At 40.4% G+C, this 16347-nt stretch overlaps 1 protein-coding gene across 5 annotated transcripts in view; it reads right to left on the reverse strand.

The window, feature by feature from the left end:
- The window catches only part of NALCN (sodium leak channel, non-selective), a 315576-nt gene that overhangs the window by 296286 nt on the left and 2943 nt on the right, over nt 1-16347 (reverse strand). The window contains exon 1 of one of the 5 annotated variants that reach the window (XM_025441084.3): nt 15512-15600. The exons of 3 other annotated variants lie outside the window; for them this stretch is intronic. The gene's annotated coding sequence lies outside the window, so the exon portion shown is untranslated. Of the gene's footprint in view, nt 1-15403; nt 15601-16347 lie in introns of those variants that run through there. One more of the 5 variants, XM_025441083.3, reaches the window with a different exon arrangement.

The raw sequence follows: 16347 nt of genomic DNA on the forward strand, positions 1-16347 counted from the left end.
TTCCCCCAGGGTTAATTCAATGTGACACTCACAAATGTCTATTTCCAATGATAGTTTCAAACAGAATTGCCAATTTTGTCCTTGACGTAGAGGATATGGGGCAGAACCTGTTCTAAATGTTTTTTTTTTCTTTTTTTTTTTTTCTTTTATAAATGCTGGGGTTGCTCCAGTTCTTCCAGTTACCTTGAAGTAAATCTAAATCTCACCAGAGAGATAAGATGCCTGCTTGTGATATAATGGAGAAGAGACACAAAGGCAGGTGGCTCTGGTTACCCTGAGTCCACAGACAGATTTAGTTGACTAACACCTGGATTAGTCTCAAAGGAAAGGAGCAAGGCTACAGTTTTTTGGGTATATACTATATCTGGGACACTTAGCAATGGTATTTTACGTAAATCTTTACCACTGACAATAGACAGGAAAACATCTTGTCTTTTCCTGCCAGCTGAGAAATTCCAGCCTCAGGGTGGTTAAGAACTCAACCAAGGCTACTCCAGCAAACTTGAATCATAAAAGAATCTACATCTGACTACAAAGTCTAAGCTTTTGCCAGGGACCAAACGGATTCTGAGGACTGATCAGAATTTCACAAGGCAGATAAAGAGAAGGAAGAGGTCCGGGCAGCTCACTGCTGTGGAAATGCCAAGTCAGGAAAACACAGTAGTTTTGCCACCATGAAGGTGCACTGGCTCTCCTACCTGAGGCTACTTGGGGCTAGACACCGAACTCTAACCAAAGGACAATGAGGACCATTCAGTTCTCAAAGGAATGCAAGAACTAGAATGTGTTTGTAGTATCTGTAAATTTATGCAGGTGCAATTTTCACCGGGAAAGAGAACAAGCCCCAGCAGCTCAGAACAAATCAGCTTGGACTTTGATTCTCTGTGTTTGGGTGCCTCCTTCTATGTCCAGGCTCTCCTTGAGGTACCTAGGTAGGTGTGTCTGCCCAGCCCTCTGATTCCCAGAAGAAATCAAGCTAATTGGCTTTAAGATGTGGTAGGTGTTTCTACACTATCTTACCCAGAATATTGGATTTGAATATGGGCTTTGCAGTAGGCTGCACTAATTAATTTTATTTTACATAATTGGAGTTAGGGACTCTTGACATCGATATGTAAATATATGCAGAATATTCAAATTATGCTTATTCTCTGATTTACTATGGAGGGAAACATCTGGTGGCCTCAATTTGGGATGCTTCTTGAATGACAGTCTCCTATGTATATGAAAATGGGATACAGAATCTTTTAGAAATCCTTCAAAAATGATACAATACAAAGGAAATAAAGACTGGTTGTACAAAGTTGTTCAAAGATGATACAAGGACATTTTATAGACCTAGCCACCAACCATAATACCTTTTTCGCTGTGCCAGTGAAGAGACTCATCAATGGCCATTTATTGCTCTTATGATCTGGCCATAAGTTATAGTCTGAAAAATTTTTGATATATGAATGTTATACCTTCATATATGAATCCCATGCCCCTTTTATTATAAAAATCCCAATTGAAGCAAAGCCGATTTTTGATTATGGTTTTGTTTATCTAAAGAAGTAGACATCCAGAATTATTTTTTATTAAATCCCTATGCTAGCTATTTTGACCCACCAAAATCACACATGATGAATAATATTGTCATACACTTTGACCCTAATTTTACCTACTGTGAAAATGCCACCAAATTAAACAGTGCCCAAGAAAACTATGTGTTCAAACTTCCATGGAACCTAGTTAATACACACATACACTAAAACTCAACAACTTGCTCCTGAATCACTGAAATCTTGGCTGATTCAATAATATTAAACATTATGTTAAGCACCCAAGTAGTAAAGTAAATTCAAATTACATATGAAGAACTCAAAATTAATTTGAGGCAGTTGATTATAAAAATTTTCCTTTCTACACAGAAATATGATTTTACACATTCATTCATGTTGAATCAATAAAACTGAGTACAGCAAACCTATTATTCCCCTGATAAAGACTAGCAGGGATATTTAAGTATCCTAGGAAAGCTGACTATTTTGATAGGAAATTGCTTCTGTGTATCGTAGCCTTATCACTATGATGTATTTATAACCCAATATATTTTTTTTCTGTTTACAGAAGTGCGCTTCATAAGGCAGTACACTAAATTTAAAAAGCAAGGCTTCCAGTAGTTTTTCCACCCTTATTTAAAGTAGTTGCTATTTAAATGGCTCAATAATGGGAGAAGGCTACACAGTTATAGTATATTCATTGATAAATCTTTTACTTGGAAACAGCTAATGGCAACGCCAAGAGAAAAGATATTTTGGTTCACTGCTCCCTTTTATATGGTTACAATCCAGTTTTATACTCTGTGATAGCAACGTTTTACTTCTATCAGCATACACTTTCCTTAGGACATTCCAGTTCTCACTTGACCAACTGCAATTAATATACTCAGTTTTCTTTAATTGTGAAGTGCTTGCAACACTTAGGGTCATTTCTTCTCCTTGTAACCCTCTTGGGTTTGCATTAAACTCTTTTGAATCTTCTATCTTCTAAATGATGGTTTACAGTATGTCCTTTACCTGTTGTCCCTTGGGTCTGTCCTCTGTACTTAATCCCTTAAATGAGCATCTGTTCCTACAGTTTCCATCACCATCTGTTGGCGTCTGGCTCCTGACTTGTCCATCTACACTGCTGCTTCACCCTCAGATACAGGCCGTACCAGCACCATCACCATTTGAAACTCAACAGGACAGGTGGTTATCAGTCCGGCATTCTCCTTCACCCTTTCCTCTCAATTCTCAGATCCTACTGCCCTGAGCTCTTCGGGTCCTTGAGTGCAGATGCTCACATGTGCAGAAGGACTACATAGATTCTGTGTCCTCATGAACATGGCCTTCTGCCTAAGCCCCCATTACTAGAATCCTTGCTCAGCCATGGACTTCGGGTCTGGATTGCCACCAACATCAAGCTTTCTAATATGTCCTGTCCTTTTTATCAGAAATCAACTTCCCAGAACATTGATCTGATCTCTCCTATAACACAGAAAACTTCAGCCTATCCCTTCGTTTATCATTCATTCATTCACACAGAAGAGACGGCATATCTACTTCGGTATTAGGCATTGTGACATATGCTGGGTACACACCAGGAATAGCAAAGGCATTTGGAACTCACAGACTGCCTGCCTTTGTGACTTTGTGTTGTAAAGACACTCTGCCCTACCCAGTTTTACTTGGATTTCCAGTCATACTCAAACCTACACGCTCCACTTGAACTAGCTAAGCGTCCCATCACCCCTTACACAATTTCTCGGTAACTTCCGATCCTTTATTCCAGCTGTGTCCTCTTCGTGGTCTGCTACCAATCCCACATCAGTTCTTTATATCCCCTAGCTTAACTCATGCAGAGTTTTTAAAAGGAAATTAAGAAAACAAAATGTTCAATACTATCCTTTGGGCTCCTCACCCCAAGCTTTATTGTCAGGTCTTTGGAAGAGGAGCCTTCGTTGATAGCAGAAGTTTCTCATTCATCCATGCTTGCATAACATGCATTCATTCAAAAAAAATTGATCCAACTATTGTGTTAGTTGATATGAATTTAGCAGTAACAAAACATACTTGGTCTCTTTTCTCCTAGAATTCCAAAGCCCTGTGCTCTTGACACAGGCAACAACATGTTTAATTAAAGGCAGAACAGCTGATTAATTAAAGAGAACCTCTCGCCAATGCATACTCATCCTTCAAATCCCATCTAATGGTATTCTTATTTTTTCACTACTTACTGCTAGTTCTACACTACCTCCCTGGGCAAGGGGTATTTATTTAACAGTTGATTCCCAACATGCACCTGTATATGCACTGTCAGACATGATGAGATTCACGTGACAAGCCAGGACAGCTGACTACTGGTCTCTTCCTAGATCTCATATACCTACATCTTAAATTAAATGAAAAAAAATATTTTATTTTCATTACACAAGCAATGCAGGATAATTATGAAAAAAAAAACATAAAAACAAAATGAGGAACAAAGTGAAAGCCATCCGGAATTCCACTTCTAAGAACTCAATTGTTTTTGCAAAGTATCTGTTGAGTGCATATATTGTGGTAGCCCCAGGGCAAAGTGCTGCAGACAGAGCAATAATCGAATATACTCCCTCTCCTCATGACACTTCTTTAGCTGGGGCACTTATTCTCCAATGGCATATGGACGGTACCTCTACTATTTTCTTTTCCATATATATTTTTCCATGCATATATTTATTTTAAAATGGCTGCATAAACACTGTCTTGTAACCAGCTGGTTTTTTCCTTCATTTAGGAGTAGCTTATGAACATCTTACTCTGTCAATAAATATGCATGCATAAAAAATCCTAACTGTAAATAAACACTACCTTCAAACATCTGCCTTTCCTTGTCTTTCTTGTCTCTTAAGTTCATTTACATCATTATATGTGCAAGGCCTTGCCAGGTAAACAGATAAAAACACATCTTTCTAGATTAGGTATCAACATTGAATTTGCAGGTGAGAAAGGTATCACCACATATTTTGGAAGACAACTGAATTTGATGTTATCAAAATTTTTGAGCATTACAATCTTATTTCTTATTTCAAGTATCTCTATTTCTCTTTTTTGTTGTTGTTTTGTTTAAATGGCTGCAGAACCCGAAACAACAAACCACTGATATCCATATTTGAACAAGTTTTCTGCCTTTTTCCATATGCATATTTAAATATTCCGTTGTACTTCAGCACATCATAATAACAGTTTGAAGACAAAGGGGATGTTTATTCCTGATGCTGGAACTGCCAAATGCCATTATTTCTGTAAATACAGACTCTACATTTTGGCTGGCCAAATTTCCTTCCCAACAGAAGGGGTCCATTCAGAACAAATGAATATAGCATCACGCATTTTATGCCATGCTTGAATTAGGGAACAAACCCCGCTATTTTGGTCTTTTTTTTTCCTGTGATCCAAAATCTGCCCTGCCTCATGCTTATCCACCCTGTCCACTCATCCTTCCTCTGATCCCAGGACACAGTGGAGCCCCACTGCACCTCCTCTGCCAGCTGAGTGTCCTCTCATTCCATCTTGAATGGCTGAAACTCCTCCCTAGTTCAGCAAGCCCAGAACTAGGTTCTTGGTTCTCTGCTTTGGGAAACAAAGGTCAAAGATCAGTGTTCTGGACTGTCTCAGCAATCCACGGCCACCTCTGTGAGCTCACCCCTTATAGCCTCTGTAGCCTCATACGTAGCACTTTCCCACCCATACTCCAACGGCCCAGCATCCCTTGCTTAGTGGTGCTCAATAATTGCCTTTGATCTTAATAATCAAAACTGTTTCAGGAAAAGTATTACAGACATAATTTGATATGAAGCTGAATGTATACTTTCCAGTCTGAATGCTTTACAAAGAAGAAAACAATCCTCAAACACACATATATACATACATACATACACACACACACACACACAGAAATCTACAGGAAAAAAAAACCCCACAATAGTGTGATGAAATGATTTGGAAGATAAGGATTATGAGGTCATCAGTAGATTTCCTCTCAAAATCCATCAACTGCCATGTAAAAACAGACTCCTTCCAACAATGTTTACTGAGGGTTTGCCAGGTAGCAGGCCTTGTTCTAAGTACATCGTGCATCATGTCATTCCATTCTTACAAGGACCATTTCACAGATGAGGGAGTTTAGGCACAGAGGTGAGTCAGGGATAGATATTAACCAAGACAATGTGGCTTACAGAACTATTAAATTTAAAATTAACTGTAAGAGTGGTAATAAAAAGAAAACTACTTTTTCAACATAGTCTCATCATACAACCTAGTGATTATAAACTCTCTTGGCATCAATTATTTTTTGTGAAAATAGTGCAGACATTTCTATTTTTTCTATTTCTATTTTCTTAATCCATTTGTATTATATGATTCATTTTATGGTTCATTCGAGTCACACGTTTATAAAAATGTGGGTTTTTTTTTTTCCTGGCAAGAATTTTAAAAAGTCTCATTGAATCTATCTAAATGTCATTTTCAGGTTTCTGAAGTCATTATTCATTATCCAGTCTTTTTCCTCGAGGGTGATTTCTAGAAATGTTCTATTATGCTTTTATCATCTTTTCTCTAAATTTCAAAAAAAAATGAGAAAAAAAGCATTTACCAACTCTCATTTGATAATCTTACATCTCATAGGAAACAGACAGCTGTCTTAATTTCCTACAGATGGCAGATTTCTTAATTTCCTAGAGTTTAAGTCTTATAAATTCTTTTTTCTTTTCTTTTGTTTAGAGAGTGAGCACATACCCATCTGAGTGCAATGAGGGGAGGGGCAGAGGGAGTGAGAGAATCTCAAGTAGACTGCACACCCAGCACAAGCGGGATTCAGGGCTCAATTTCATGACCCTGAAATCATGACCTGAGCTGAAATCAACAGTTGGAGACTTAACCAACTGAGCCACCCAGGCACCCCTAGTCTCATGAATTAGTTGACTGAATATGCTAAGAATGTGAAAATAGAAACTAGATCCCACTAATGACACCTGGGCAAAAGAGTAAATGCATTCTGCAGAGAATACACTTCTTAAATGAAGTCCTTCTGCCATACTCAAAATCCACAACTCAGAACACAATCAAGGTTGTGATATTGTTTTGTAGTGGTTGTTCTTGCAGCAAGGAAAATCCAAACTAAATGGAAGCTATCAATCAGAAGTTAGCAAGTAGTAGCTGTTTAATCTGAAAGTTTCTAATAATAATCCATTGGACCATCCTGAGAGGTGGCTGGCTGCTGTATGGATGTTCTCAGAGAGAATTACTACATTTTGTGAAGTTTGCAGATAGGATTCTTGCACCATCTGGAGTTGCAATACATTCCATCCCAAGAAACTTCCAATAACAAAATCTATTCTCACACTCTTGACGCAGCTCCTAATTTTATGCATGTGATCAATTCTTAGGGTAGGGTCATAGTCCATAAACCACTGTATATAATATTAGAAAAGAATCAAGCCTTAAGCATTCGGTATTCTCTTTTGTTCTCTCCACTTGAAAGATGAAATCAAATATTTATGGAAAGTTGGCTCTGTGCCAGGCACAATTCCAAGGCCTTAGTTTCTCTGAAGTAGTTTTTCGTATTATCTCCATTGTACAGATTACAAAGTCTGAGGCAAACTTGCCAAATCCATATGAGTTGGAAACAAGTTTGAATCTAGGCAATCTGAACTTCAAGAACTTTTGTAAATTTCAAACGTTTTGTAACAGTGATAAAATTCATTTGTGACTTCTTTAAAATAATACAATGTGAAAATAATTAATTGTGAAGTGTGCACAAATTACACCAAACATTTGTTGAGAGTTTATGATGTTATGATGTGTGAGGCTAAGAGCTTTGCATGGATTATCTTGCTTACTTCTTGCCCTGCCCCAGTAAGGCAGGTGTTCTGTTACTCCTATTTAATAGGTTAAACTGAGAGAGATGGTGGAAGTGCCCTGCCCAAGGTCACTTTCTGATCTTTACCCCCATGATCTTCAGCTCTCTTTCAGTCTGACTTTTCCAAGGCTTGGTGACTAGAATCATCTTTCCCAGAGATCAAGGATGGAGATTCTCCAATTCTTGCCTCCTCCATGTCTGAGTAGTGAAACCAAATTTGAGCATGGCTGCCCCTAGAGCTGCAAGGTCAGTCATCACAGGCCACTCTCAAGCAAGCCTGTCATCAGTCCCCTTTGCTCATGCATTTTATGGGCCAGTCACATCTTTCCCTCTAATAGGGCTTCTGCTTGCAGAAAAGGCAGGTGGCTCTGTTGTCTCCTCTCTCAAAGTAGCCTGAGTTTTATGTCTGATCCAGCAGTCAGCAGAGCACATCACTTTAGCAGGAGAGCTAAGCCATCATTGAAATGTTGACTGCTGGGGTCACAGCAGCAAGCTCTCTCGGACTCTCTCCAAATGCACTTTTCATTTGGGTGCTTACTCATCTACAACTTGGCCTTTGCTAAATCAGGATGTAGCCCTGTAAAAACAGAGTGTTATATGCATGGTCCAGTCTCAGCAGGACTGCAGGGGCCACCCAAGTTGGGACACCAAGCAGAGGAAGTGAAACATTTCAAAAGGCCACCTCTAAACCCAGCTCTTTCTTTCTCTGTTCCTTTTGTCAGCGCACTGATTAAAACCAGAAAATGGTGCCCCACTTTTTATACTGACTCTGCTCCCCAAATCCCAAAGAAAAACAGCATATTACTTTTTTTTCTGGTTCTTTCTACGAATGCTTCAAAACTCTCATGACTTCACTAAGAATAAGAATTCTGTTTTGTTTCATTTTTAATTGTGACAATTGCATTTTCTTTGACCTTTAAAGATCACTGGATTTGGAAAGCAATTCAGGATAGACTAGGATGACCCAGCACCCCTTTGCTGTTATACCCTGCATCCCAAACTAAACTGGCCCAGCAACAGGAGAGGATGCAAGGCTGTATTTGTGTCACCTAATCACTGTATTGTAAAAATTGAGGCAATAAGCCTCTCTCCAGCCTTTACTCAGAAAATCCAATCAATGCTCTTAACAAGTCCTTGCCATTCACTCCAACTTTAGAAAGGATATACATTTATAATTTTGTGACTTATTCTAGGTACGGTATAGGTATAAGAAAATTTTAGTAAAAGAATGTCAGAGTTAGAAACACCTGAGGGGGACACCGGGTGGCCCAGCCCATTAAGAGTCTGCCTTAGGCTTAGGTCACCATCCCAGGTTCTAGGATCAAGTCCCACATTGGGCTCCCTGCTCAACGGGGAGCTTGCTTACCCCTCACCCTCTGCCCCTTCCCTTGCTTGTGTTCTCTATCTCTAATAAATAAATAAAATCTTCAAACAAAAAAAAAAAAAAGAGAGAGAGAGAAAGAAATCACCAAAGAAAGAAATCACCACTACGAGAAGGTCACATTTCTTAATCTCCAAATAGTCCTAAAGAGGTTCTCTCATTCTCCACATGGCGGCAGGGCTCTGGGTGTTTTCATCTACCAAGAGTTCAGTGACAGGCATTTAATTTTGATAAACTGCTATTATCATTTAAATATTATGAAAAATCAGAAAAGGAGATTATCTATCTTTATTGTGGTTGCTTATGCTTAATCTTGTAATGAATCTGCAAAGGACAAAGAAAATGGATGGTTTAAAATAGTGGTTTTCAAAACTTTACCATACTGTTCTTAAAGAGGATGGCAGTTCAAAAGGAGTTACCTATTTTTTTTGTTTGTGGTTATTTGATTTGATAATAAAAATCTATAAAGTTTGGACAAAGAAGGTGAAAGGTTTCCACATAGTAGTTTCCAAAGACTTCTGAGCCTTTGAATCATCCAGGGAGGTTCTTAAACATTCTACACCCCAGGCATCCTTCACATCAGGCATACTAAGTCAGAACCTTTTGGGGTGTTCTATGGGGAAATGGTATTTAAAAAAAAAAAAACCCTTCCCAGACAATTCTAACACACTCTCCCATAAGTGGTCCCAATTAGTGATGAGGTCACTGATCTAGAGGCTCAGAAGAGCATTTTAACACCTCCAGAGTTTATAGTTCAGAGTCAAGACTGGTTGCTTGGGGATAAAAATAAGAGAGACTAGTTCTAAAAAGTGGAGGCAAAATAGAATTCTGAGACAAAAATTTTGATTTATAACTATGTACACCCAGTATATTCGATTCTTAAGTTTTCCTCAGAGACCTTCAGAATTTACTAAAAAAATAACTATATGGAATATACTTTCTTATATACAAGAATAGGATTTTGGTTTTTGTCTTACGAGAACATAACTAAGAAATCTTTTACTTGGCTTTTCTCCTACAATGTTCTAGTCTAGGATATACGTTGAAAATGGCTATTCATTTCTAGAAACAAAGAAAGCAAAACCAAATTGTCTAGTTCAACTAATTGAGTTTTTAAATTTCTTTGATTTTTACTTAATAAACAGAAAATTGTTTTGAGCTTCCCCGGGGTTTAATATATTTTTCTTTATGAAGTATTGACATACCAAATTGAGAGAAATGTAAAGACTCATTCAGCAAAAGGTGTTTCCAAATCCAACAAGGCCTATTTCTAAAAATTTAAATCCCCTATTCACAATATTCGTCTTAATCTCTGTGTTCTAGCTCCTGGGAGGCATAGCTAAGTAAGTTTCCTTAACTTCCTTAACTATTTGAGGATTCTTCTTCCAATTTTACACTAGCCAGGATTTTTTAACCTCAACTTTTGTGATATATATTTAATAGTATCTAAAGCCATCACTGACTTGTATGTTGTCTGATATAGGCTTCTGTAATTATCCTTTTTAGAAATAGTAATTTTTAAAAATCCTTTCTCTACTCTGGAAGTGATCCATGAAGCTGACCTATGGATTTCATAATTATAAGATAGAAGAGCAGATTTTAAAAAAATAATGAAGCAAATGATTTAACCAATAGATACTGCTCCCTGAAAGATAAAGAAGTAATTAGTTCTCTCTAGGCGTAGTAAATACAAACAAATACGCCCCCAGTCAATCACATGAGCTTGAAATCCTGGATTTGTTTTCCACCTGCACCCTCCCCATACTCTCCCTTTCCTTCTGTTGGCTTGATCACCAGGATCTGTTAGCATTTGTTCTGTTGATAAATCTACCATTCACTTCTCAGCTTCCACCATGATAGTCTGGTTCCAGTCACTCATCCTTAGGATTGCACACCCAATTTCTCCAACACTCTCCTTCACTGATCCTCAGTGTTATTTTTCTCCTTCTTCTTGATCTCATTCTTCAGTCCGAGCTATCCACAGGTGGATGAATAAGCCTCAAAGACTGGAACACTATGTCTCTTAAGTTTTTATCTATCACGTCTAAAGCTTTCCTATTTTATAATGAATTCACCCACGATTTTTTCAATGCTAGCCTCCTCCTTCCTGTCCTCTCTAGTTCTGTTGGGTTCTTTTCTTTATTTCCTAAGCTGACATGATGATTTTCATCCCATTGTAGGTCACAGAACCCTTGAGAAAACACTGCATCTAGGGACCATGTCTCCTAAAATAGACACACATAAGAATACTTTGGGGTAAAATGATTATATTGCTGTTATCACTGGTATCGCCAGACGACTTGAAATTATAACCTTATTAAAGATACTAACTTTTATTGCTTCAAGGTCCTTTATTCTCATCTAATCACTTTTCAAACAACTGTTATTTACATTCTTCTCTTTCACCTTTTCTTTCACTTGCCTAATATGTATGCCTTCATCTTTTTTTTCTATTTCATTTCTGAGCCACATTTAATATCTTATGAGAATTGTATTCTGGTATTTTTCAGAATTATACAATTTCAGGGTATTATTTTACTGCTTGCCACTTGATTTAATTTTGGAAAGAGTATAGGAGGGCAATCTAAATGTTCCCTTTGTAGGTAGATAAACATTTGTATTTCTTTTTTCTTTTTGTTGTAATGATCACCACACTAAGTCTAGTTAACATCCATCAACATAGTTTACAATTTTTTTCTAGTCATGGGAACTTTTAAGATCTTACTGAGGAACTTTCAAATATGCAACACAGTATTATTAACTACAGTCACCATGCTGTACGTTACATCCCATGAGTTATTTATTTCACAACTGAAAGTTTATACATCTGACCCCCTTCACCCATTTTGCCCACCAGGTCTTGATTGGAATACTGATGGGATGTTTTTCCTATTTCAGTTTTTCAGATGCAAAGTGTTCACTAGGCTATAACAACATGTTAGCTACTTTCTGTTAGTCTTTCCTGGTCCATTATAACCCATCTCCATCTGCATATTTGGGTTATTTGTTTTCATCTAAAAGAAAACAGTGATTATATTTCACTTAGAATGTGGCTTGTGCTCCATTTGCTCTGATCTCCCTGTCAGGAAGAGCATTTCTTTGTGTGTCTCTGTTGGCTGTCTTCCAGACATATCATCCTGCTCCAAATAAAGTCTTTCCTCCTCTTTCCTTTGCATAATTGGAGAGAAGTCCCACTCTTGGTCTCTGCAGACTCGCTTTCCTTGGCCATGGTATGTTGATCTTTGGTCTTCTCAACTCCTGACTCTCTCCCTGGGAGCCCCAGTCCTGTGCCTTTCTCTAGACAATGGGGTCAGTCCCTGTCCTTGGAACATATTCCATCGGGTATGGCTGTGCTTGCCCCAGGGTCTCATGGAGATGGTGCTTTAGAAGTCAACTTTAGACTTCACTCCTTCAGATGAAGGAGTTCTGCCTGGAGCTCTGTTCCTTATTTCTTACACAAGTAGAACGGGAACTGTGGCCTCAACCTTAACTCTGCCCATCCATCCCATCTGTCCAGTTCCATCTGTGCTGAATCTACCAGAAATGCCTCGGAGTCCACACCCCATAAGCAAATGGACTTCTCTTCCCTGTGCTTGTGGGGTACAGGTTTCTAACTATATAAAGCCCTTTGATCATTTATTTGAAGTCTGCTACTGAAGCAAAAACCAGAATTAGACTCCTGGGCTCAAAAATCATTATTCCTAAAAGACCTTGCCTTTACTTACTCCCCCCCCCCCCACTTAACCAGTTTTATAACATTCTTATTTTAGTTTTACACCAAGAAGTGTATTTTATCATCTTGATTTTAGATGAATTTGTTAAAGGTCAAGTCTTTACATACTGCAAAGGTTATATGTCCAAGATATCATTTTATCGTCCTTTATTCCTGTAAAAGAGGGAAAGTAATCCACAAATACTAAAAAGAAGGCAGATTTACTGCAGAAAGCAGATAAAACATCTTACTCAAATTTATATCTTTGGAAAATTAACTCGAATATTATTTTTTGTGGAACTCAGCATATCCATAATAATTTTGAGATTCTATTTAATTTTGATTATCAAATATTTTTGATAACCCAGGAATATCATTGTCTGGAATCTATTATGAACAAAATAACATCAATAAAAATAAATCCCTATACCCTATCTACCAGGACATTATTTGTAATGATGAAAAACTGAAAATCACAAATGTCCAATGACCAGAGGTACGGCCATAGAAGTGAGGCTATATTCATGGGCATAGTCGTATACAGCTATTTCAAATTTTTTAAGTAAGAATACTGTATAGAATGAAAAAATGTTTATGCTAAGTATTAAATGGGAAGACCAGTATAAAAATTGTACAATAGCATGATTCCAACTATACAAAGTCATGTAGTTTTAAAAATACTATAGCAAATACATAGATATTATAATCATTTGTATTCAGTTATTAGGACTATGGATGTTTATTCTCTTTTGTCTATCATCTCTGTCATTGCTATCATGTCTGATTATTTTAAAATTCAAAGGATAAATTTTTAAAGGTTTGATGTTTGCATATGAAGACTTCTGAGGTGTAAAAGCTTCTTGTGTGGGTCTTTGAAGAAAGTAAAAACCATAACCATGATAGTTAACCTTTAAAATGTTGATACCATTTTGGGGGGACAATTCATCATTTTTTTTAAGTTCAAGGTCATATTTTCCAAACCCAAACCACCAAATAAGACATCTCCTTGTCTATCCAGTGATTACATATTTGTCTTTCCTGATAGATTTTAGGGTCTGGCTCTCTTTTCCTCACTGAACCCCCTGCTCCTGGCCCAATGCCTGGCTTACAAGGAGGATATAATGTTGTGGATAAATGTATTTTCTTCACAAACTCGAAATCCACATGTGACTCTTCCCCTGAGATAAATTTACACAGCCATGAAAATTCTGAAATTATAGCAGCATCATTGATAAATGACAAGACAAATATGTATGTGCATGCCCAGGTGTGTGCACACACGTGCACGTGCACACATAATGAATACAGGAAAGAGAAGGAAATGGAACACACTTCAAAGCAATACCACCCTCAAAGAAGAAGAAAATGCAACTCAAACCTTCAGGTCTTTAAACTGCAAGGAAATTATATAATGTTGAGGAAGATTTTTTTTTCTTTTTAGAGTACATCTTTCCTCTTTTGAATATCTTTCAAGTCATATCTAACGTTGTAACTATACGACCGCCACTTCACAAGACATGACCGGTCTTCAGTTTTTAGAGGTTCTAGCATGGTCCTTCTCGGGGACAGCACATCTGTTTTGCCACGATGTCGTGTCTTCTGTGAACAGGAAAGGGGTGCAAGGAGCCTGTTCACTTTTTAATTTTCTCCCAAGCCTGATTGTTCCTTCACTTCATTTGGTTTTAGCCACAGCTGAGTCAAAATGATACCACAGAAGAATAAGAATCCAAACTAGAGAGGCCCACTGCACAAAACCCCACCAATTAGGAGACAGGATTTTGTTGTAGAGATGGAGGAAGCTATGATTGTTATTTAGAACTGCTGAAACTCGGTCTCTGAATGTAAAAAGCCACTGCTGCTTTCTACTTGCCTTGGGAATAACCACCAGAGTCCACCCTGTCCTTTCCTACTTAATTTCCAATCAAATCACAGTTGTAGCTATGAAAATGGGAATCAGAAAACTGTCAAAGTATAGCCACCTGTTAATTTCTGATCCCTGCTAGTCTCCTCCATCCTTGGCCTTTTTCAAACAGTCACTGGTATCCAACTCCCATTTCAGCACCAGGGAAATCTGGGCCTAGCTGATGACTACACACACACACACACACACACACACACACACATACACACACACGAGATGAAGACTATATACTCTTAACAGGGGCCTAAACCTGCGTGTGCACAAGTAGGCGTCCTTGATAACACATTCCCTGACAATTATGCGCGAAACTGAAAGATTGATCCTATGGTATCTCAAGAATCATAAGGACCCGAGTTCAGAGTTATCAGCCATCCTTAGGGAAAAAATTCTGAATCAGAGGGACACCCTCTTCCTTGTTCAGGGCCCTGGGCCCATCTTAAGATCCGAGCCAGCTCTTAAGGGCTCAGTGACAAAACGCTGTTGCTTTGGCAGAACACTGCTTTGCTGCCTGTGTGGCCACCCTAATGACAGCTGCTCAACCAGGCCCATTAATAAAATGAGGGCTCCGAAGCACAGAGCAAGCCGCAGGAGCGGGGTGGGGTGGGCAAGGCCCCGGCCCCCCGGGGGGACCTGCGGGAGCAGGGCTGCCTCCCCGCCCCCCCCCCCCCCCCGCCGCGTGGCCCGCCCTCACGTGCCGAGAGGCCGCCGCATCCCGGGCCACCTGCCCCCGGTGCCCAGCGGGGCAGGCCCGCACCCCGCGGCCCTGGCTCGGGCGCCCACCCGAGCGCTGCCCAGGGCCCGGGCGGGGAAGGCGCATCCCGCCGCAGGGGCGCAGAGGCGCCTCGCGGCCGCCCGGCCCCCGCCCATCTCCCCCTCCCCGCGGCCGCAGGAGCGCCCCGTCCGCCCCCCGCCCCCGCCCGGCGAGGGCCACCGGCGCGCGCCCGGGCCTCGGGCGGCCGCGACCAACCTGTAACCCCAGAGCTCGCAGCGGTCATGGTGCCGCGGGCGCGGCGGCGGAGGCGGCGGCGGCGGCGGGCCAGGCGCGGCGCCCACCCGCGGGTACGCGGTCCCTCACCTCCCGCGCTCCCTCGGCGCGCGCCACCGGCCGGGGCCGCGGCTCTGCGCTCTGCGCTCGGCGTGCAGGTGCGCGCTGCTGCCGGCGGGCGCGGGGCTGCGGGCCACCGCTGGGGGTCGGGGCTTTTTGGCTCTCGGCTTTTTTTTTTTTTTTTTTTCTTTTCTGTCTTTTTTGCTCCTTATTTTCTTTCTTTCTTTTTTTTTCTTTTATTTCTCTCTTTTTTTTTTTTTTAAATCAGAGTTGCAGCCGGCTGGAGGGAGGAAATGGCAAAGCAGGCCTGAGCTGCCCTTGGAGGGGAGCGGGAGGGTCAGTGCTGGCAGGTGCCTTCCCTCCGGCTGCCACCTGCGGTGAGTCTCCCAGCAACAGCTAATTCTCCTCCGCAGGCTCCTCTTGTGGTCTTGGCCTGAGTGCACTGGAGCTGGGCACCCGCGGGGCACAGGCGGGGCTCGTGTGCGTGCGTGTGTGAGCGCGTGCGGTTGTGAGTGACCTGGTCTTCCTGGACATAGCTTCTGAGGACGCGGACTACTGTTCACCCTTGAGGATGAAATTGCAAAATAATGAGTGTAAGGGTGACATTTATCATAGTCTTCTCTTTTTTTTATATAATAAATTTATTTTTTATCGGTGTTCAATTTGCCAACATACAGAATAACACCCAGTGCTCATCCCGTCAAGTGCCCCCCTCAGTGCCCATCACCCCATTCACCCCCACCCCCCGGCCTCCTCCCCTTCCACCACCCCTAGTTCGTTTCCCGGAGTTAGGGGTCTTTATATCATAGTCTTCTAAACATGATAGCATTTCCCCTTAAAATATTTCGCTATGTGGCTCAGGCGCC

Source organism: Canis lupus, chromosome 22 (assembly GCF_003254725.2).
Source record: "Canis lupus dingo isolate Sandy chromosome 22, ASM325472v2, whole genome shotgun sequence".
NCBI lineage: Eukaryota > Metazoa > Chordata > Mammalia > Carnivora > Canidae > Canis > Canis lupus.